This window comes from Triticum dicoccoides, chromosome 1B, assembly GCF_002162155.2.
Source record: "Triticum dicoccoides isolate Atlit2015 ecotype Zavitan chromosome 1B, WEW_v2.0, whole genome shotgun sequence".
NCBI classification, from domain to species: Eukaryota; Viridiplantae; Streptophyta; class Magnoliopsida; order Poales; family Poaceae; genus Triticum; species Triticum dicoccoides.
In genome coordinates, this window is record NC_041381.1 from 133769957 (window position 1) to 133776459 (window position 6503).

Below are 6503 nucleotides of genomic sequence, written 5' to 3' on the forward strand. Positions count from 1 at the left end.
GGTCGCTGGATCTGGCAGGGGGCGCGGCGGGGAGGCTGTGAGAGGGAAGTTGCACATGGATCCCCCTCATCCCAGATCGGAGTTGGATGGGAGACGGCGATGGAGATTTGGAGCAGGGATTGGATCAGGCAGCAACTAAGGAGGATGGCGCCCATGCAGTGCAGGGCTCGAGCTCCGGTGAGTTGGACAGATGAGGCAGCACATCTAGTTGCAATGGAGAAGGGAACTCCCCTAAGGCTCTCGATCTAGGACGGAAGCCATCGATGGGAGGTGCCACGCACAGGATCCTTGTCAACACCGGTAGGATCCACCGAGAAGGAAGGTCAGGGTCATAGGGAGGACGTGCGACCACGACCACCGGACACAAGCTTGGTGGTGCATTTTTCTTCTTCTGCTCTACACATCCAGAAACAAGCACAACGGGAGCCACCCAGCCTCCTCGCCGCTCAGGATTCCTGGTCGTTGGATCCTTCTTTTGATGCATTCTAGGTCGTAGGATCTCGCCCTCGGATGACCTCAATCATTGGATCGAGCCGGAACACTACTACAAGGTTTCCATCGGTTTCACTTACTATTTTGCCTACTCCATAATTACATTGCTGCCTCGCTGAAGTGTGGGGTCCTTCGCTGGTGGGCCGCGCTAGTCAGCGGCTGTGGTTGGGAGTATGGTCGGTGCGGCCCGTCAGTCCCCTCAAGAGGAAAAGATCTCGTGCCACCGCCGCTATTCCCCTGCCCCGCCGAGGGTGTTTCCGACTTTTCATGTTCTACCCCTGTGCGTGGTGGCCGCTGGTTGGCTGTGGTTCGACCAGGTTGGGGGTGTGGCTAGCTTGCCTCTTATGCTCTCATTCTCCCCCTTCTCCCTGCTCCCATTCATCCCCCGAGGAACCCTAGCCGCCGCCCCAATTAGCCACTGGCCTCCTCTCCGCCATTGCTGCCCACCTCCCGCTCCTCCCACTACCACTCTAACCTCACATCCAGAACCATCCGGTCCGGTCCGTAGAAGGGGAGGGAATGGCTGCGACGGCGGAGGACGTGGAGGCATTCCTGACGATGTGCGCGGTGTCGGGGGATGCGGCATCCGGGTGGAGGAGGGAAGCTGGAGGGGGCGTAGAAGTAGTGGATGATGGAGAGGATGCTTGTCGTGCAATCGGAAGGGGGGGCACCAGTGGTGACGGTCGCTAGATGTGGCAGGGGGCGCGGCGGGGAGGCTGTGGGAGGGAAGTTGCACATGGATCCCCCTCATCCCAGATCAGAGTTGGATGGGAGACGGCAATGGAGATTTGGAGCAGGGATTGGATCAGGCAGCAACTAAGGAGGATGGCGCCCATGCAGTGCAGGGCTCGAGCTCCGGTGAGTTGGCCGGATGAGGCAGCACATCCAGTTGCATTGGAGAAAGGAACTCCCCTAAGGCTCTCGATCTAGGACGGAAGCCGCCGATGGGAGGTGCCACGCACAGGATCCTTGTCAACACCGCTAGGATCCACCGAGAAGGAAGGTCAGGGTCATAGGGAGGACATGCGACCACGACCACTGGGTACAAGCTTGGTGGTGCATTTTTCTTCTTCTGCTCTACACATCCAGAAACAAGCACAACGGGAGCCACCCAGCCTCCTCGCTGCTCGGGATTCCTAGGTGTTGGATCCTTATTTTGATGCATTCTGGATCGTAGGATCTCGCCCTCGGATGACCTCAGCCGTTGGATCGAGCCGGAACACTGTTACAAGGTTTCCATCGGTTTCACTTACTGTTTCGCCTACTCCATAATTACATTGCTGCCTCGCTGAAGTGTGGGGTCCTTCGCTGGTGGGCCACGCTGGTCAGAGGCTGTGGCTAGGAGTATGGTCAGTGTGGCCCATTAGTCCCCTCAAGAGGAAAAGATCTCGTGCCACCGCCGCTATTCCCCTGCCCCGCCGAGGGTGTTTCCGACTTTTCATGTTCTACCCCTATGCGTGGTGGCCGCTGGTGGGCTATGGTTCGACCAGGTTGGGGGGTGCGGCTAGCTTGCCTCTTATGCTCTCATTCTCCCCCTTCGCCCTGCTCCCATTCATCCCCCGAGGAACCCTAGCCACCGCCCCAATTAGCCACCGGCCTCCTCTCCGCCATTGCTGCCCACCTCCCGCTCCTCCCACTACCACTCTAACCTCACATCCAGAACCATCCGGTTCGGTCCATAGAAGGGGAGGGAATGGCTGCGGTGGCGGAGGACGTGGAGGCGTTCCTGGCGATGTGCGCGGTGTTGGGGGATGCGGCATACGGTGCAACCAAGGCCATGCTGGAGTGGCTCGACGCGCCGGCCAAGCGCGCCGAGGCCAGGCGGCTCCTCGGCACCGTGCAATGACGATTCACCACCGGCGGCCCTGCCGCAGGCCTCGAGTGCTTCCGCATCAGTGGAGAGGCCCCAATTCCTCCCTAGGTCTGCGCATCGATGCCAGCCGCCGCAACCGGAAAGCGCTCTCCAGCCACTGCCATATGCCTGGTTTCTTTACCTTCTTTTACTTTTATGGATTTATAGCTAGCAATAGAGGACCATAGATGGGGAACAAATTGAGGAGGTACGACGGTTGGGGTAGGCTTGACCGCCGGTGGATTCGCCGTGGCCCGGGTTCTGGCAGATTGGTGTTGGTGTAGGCGGTAATTGCAGCGACGTTGGTGGACCATCTGTTGGTCTTGGACACCCCAGTCTGGGTTTTTGAGGCTATGGAAAGCTGGATGTGCTCTTTTTTCTAGGTGGGATCAGACGTTGTTCTGGGTGGCAAATGCCTCATTGTGTTGACTACCATAGTGAGGCCGGTGGAATTCAGTGGCCTGGCATCAAGGAGTTGAGGCTGAGGTTGCAGGCAATTGCACTGAGAGTGCTATGGGAGTGGCTTCGACGTACCCAACCTAGAAGACCCTTGCAAGGGCTAGAGATGATATAGTCAATTTTGTGCATGGGAAATTCATAGACTGATTATGTATGCTATGTAGTGTGTTGATGCTGCTCATGATCCAGTCATACCTAGAGTCCTAACTCTGGTTTTCTCACATGCCTTCGTTTCGCATTATCTTGTGTAAGCACATCCATGCAAAAGGTTGTGTGGGTGTCTTTTAATTTCAGAGGTAAATGAACTCCCCTTAGTTTTTTGGCCTGACACTAAATCAGCTTTCTTCTTTTACGCAATTCATGTCACTAAGATTGTTTTTTACCATGTAAATTTTCCCTGATCGGTTTGCTTGATGGATGAATGGTGATGATGATGTGATTGTTTTTTTTACCATGTGCAACCAGTACTTGGCCGAGATGCTCACCGAGAACCAAATGCTTGGGCCTTTGATGCAGGTGCTGCCCATATGCAGCAAGCTGTCGAGCCAAGGTGAGATCTCCTAAGGAAGATTCCTTTAGATGATTGGTTGATGCACACTGCACACCTAAGGAAACAACCATACTCATCTCTTTCTCTATAAATTATTCTATCCAGGTTGTTGGCACATCTTATAACCAGGTAACTTCCACTGGATCCTTCTATTAACAAGCAGCTAGACCCAAGGTACTAATGTAAATTGCTCAATCATTTTGATATTTAGTCTCTCAAGAGTTCTTTTCTTAGTATATTGTTCTTCAAGTTCCACTTTCATTTTACCCAGTCATGCCCAAATGCATTTTCTATAAATCATTCTAAAAGATCCATTTGTGACTTACTACCCCCTCTGCCCATATTTTTATCTATGGATGTTGCTCTCTCTCTCTCTCTCTCTCTCTCTCTCTCTCTGTTATGGCCATGTTTAGTGCTTTTGCTTAGTCCAAAGGGAGTAGCTTTGTCCTGCATAAATTAGATCTTTCTGAAAACCTTATAACCAAGATCCACCTTGGTTTGGTATGTGATTTATAATCACATCTCATGCTATACTAAAATCGTAGTTGTGCCTTCTGAAACATCTTTTCTAGGGAGACAAACAGACTGCTGTATGAATATCATGCACCTTTTTTTACAGTTGAGTTGCCTTAAGTGGTATCCCCCCCCCCCCGCCGCAGAGCTTGCTAAGTGTCGAACTACTACTATTTTCTTCGATGTATAACAATGGAGAGAATGTGCACAGTTGTGTTTCCAAAGTCATTTGCCATTCATATTTTTTCCACATGCTTAATGCTTGCGTTCAGAATTTAGATGTTTTTTGGATGAAAATTGATGTTTCATTATTTTAGTAGTTCATTGGACAGTCCAAAATCTCTTTTCCATAGTTAAATATTCCCTACTAACTCAGAAGTGGTCGTTCATAACTAACCATGCATGCATGCATAGTTATGTACCTTCAACGGTATTGTAGTATGCAAGAAGTTTCTATTGTTCCACTCTTCATCTGTGCATCTTATCAGTAGATGCTTATTTATTTAGTCATCTTCTGGATTATTTGACAAGCTGATGGTTCAATTCCACTTTGATGCATGAACGTCCCAAAAAGAAGGTGAAGATGGATATATGCACCTGTTGGGAAACGTAGCATGCAATTTCAAAAAAATTCCTACGCTCGTGCAAGATCTATCTAGGAGATGCATAGCCATGAGGGGGGGGAGAGTGTGTCCACGTACCCTCGTAGACCGAAAGCAGAAGCGTTTGTTAACGCGGTTGATGTAGTCGAACTTCTTCTTGTTCCGACCGATCAAGCACCGAACGTACGACACCTCTGAGTTCTGCACACATTCAGCTCGATGACATCCCTCGAACTCTTGATTCAGCAAAGTGTTGAGGGAGAGTTCCGTCAGCACGACAGTCTGGTGACGATGATGGTGAAGTGATGCATGCAAGGCTTCGCCTAAGCACTACGTGAATAAGACCAGAGGCGTAAACTGTGGAGGGGGGCGCCACACACGGCTAACAATGTTTGATGTGTGTTCTAGGCACCCCCTCCCCACGTATATAAGGAAGGAAGGGGGAGAGAGGCAGCCCTAGGCATGCCCAAGTAGGAGGAATCGTACTTGGGCTCCTAGTCCAATTCGGCCTCCCCCCTTTCCTTTTACCGGAAGGGGGAGAAAGGAAGAGAGAGGGGAGAAGCAAAGAGGGGGGCACCGCCCCTCCTCCTAATCCAATTCGGCCTCCTTGCTTGGGGGGTGATACGTCCATTTTGCATCATGCTTTGATATTGATATTTATTGCATTATGGGATGTTAATACTCGTTATGTCACAATACTTATGCATATTCTCTCTTATTTTACAAGGTTTACATGAAGAGGGAGAATCTCGGCAGCTGGAATTCTGGGCTGGAAAAGGAGCAAATATTAGAGACCTATTCTGCACAACTCCAAAAGTCTTGAAACTCCACGGAAGTTATTTTTGGAATTAATAAAAAATACAGAGCGAAGAAAATACCAGAGGGGGGACACCCACCATCCACGATGGTGGGAGGCGCGCCCTACCCCCCTGGGCGTGCCCCCTGCCTCGTGGGCCACCTGCAGGCCTCCGGTGCCCATCTTCTGCTATATGAAGTCTTTTACCCAGGAAAAAAATAATAAGCAAGCTTTCGGGATGAAACACCGCCACCACGAGGCGGAACCTTGGCGGAACCAATCTAGGGCTCCGGCGGAGCTGTTCTGCCGGGGAAACATCCCTCCGGAAGGGGGAAATCATCACCATCGTCATCTCCATCGATCCTCTCATCGGGAGGGGATCAATCTCCTTCAACATCTTCACCAGCACCATCTCCTCTCAAACCCTAGTTCATCTCTTGTATCTAATCTTTGCCTCAAAACCTCAGATTGGTACCTGTGGGTCGCTAGTAGTGTTGATTACTCCTTGTAGTTGATGCTAGTTGGCTTATTCGGTGGAAGATCATATGTTCAGATCCTTAAAGCATATTAATACCCCTCTGATTATGAACATGAATATGATTTGTGAGTAGTTATGTTTGTTCCTGAGGACATGGGAGAAGTCTTGCCATAAGTAGTCATGTGAATTTGGTATTCGTTTGATATTTTGATGAGATGTATGTTGTCTTTCCTCTAGTGGTGTTATGTGAACATCGACTACATGACACTTCACCATTGTTTGGGCCTAGACGAAGGCATTAGGAAGTAATAGGTATATGATGGGTTGCTAGAGTGACAGAAGCTTAAACCCTAGTTTATGAGTTGCTTCGTAAGGGGCTGATTTGGATCCATATGTTTCATGCTATGGTTATGTTTACCTTAATACTTCTTTTGTAGTTGCGGATGCTTGCAATAGGGGTTAATCATAAGTTGGATGCTTGTCCAAGAAAGGGCAGTACCCAAGCACTGGTCCACCCACATACCAAGCACTGCACCTTATTTACTTTTGTTAGTTGTTACCCGTTACGAATTACCTTATCACAAAACTATCTGTTACCGACAATTTCAGTGCTTGCAGAGAATACCTTACTGAAAACCGCTTGTCATTTCCTTCTGCTCCTCGTTGGGTTCGACACTCTTACTTATCAAAAGGAGTAAGATAGATCCCCTACACTTGTGGGTCATCAAGACTCTTTTCTGGCGCCATTGCCGGGGAGTGAA

At 50.1% G+C, this 6503-nt stretch overlaps 1 long non-coding RNA gene across 1 annotated transcript; it reads left to right on the forward strand.

Moving 5' to 3' along the window:
• The first annotated feature begins 3258 nt into the window (after positions 1–3258).
• On the forward strand, positions 3259–5257 carry LOC119302640. Its single transcript, XR_005147688.1, has 3 exons — positions 3259–3353; positions 3459–3527; positions 5196–5257. It is a non-coding gene; the product is annotated as an uncharacterized LOC119302640 (long non-coding RNA).
• Positions 5258–6503: the final 1246 nt, after the last annotated feature.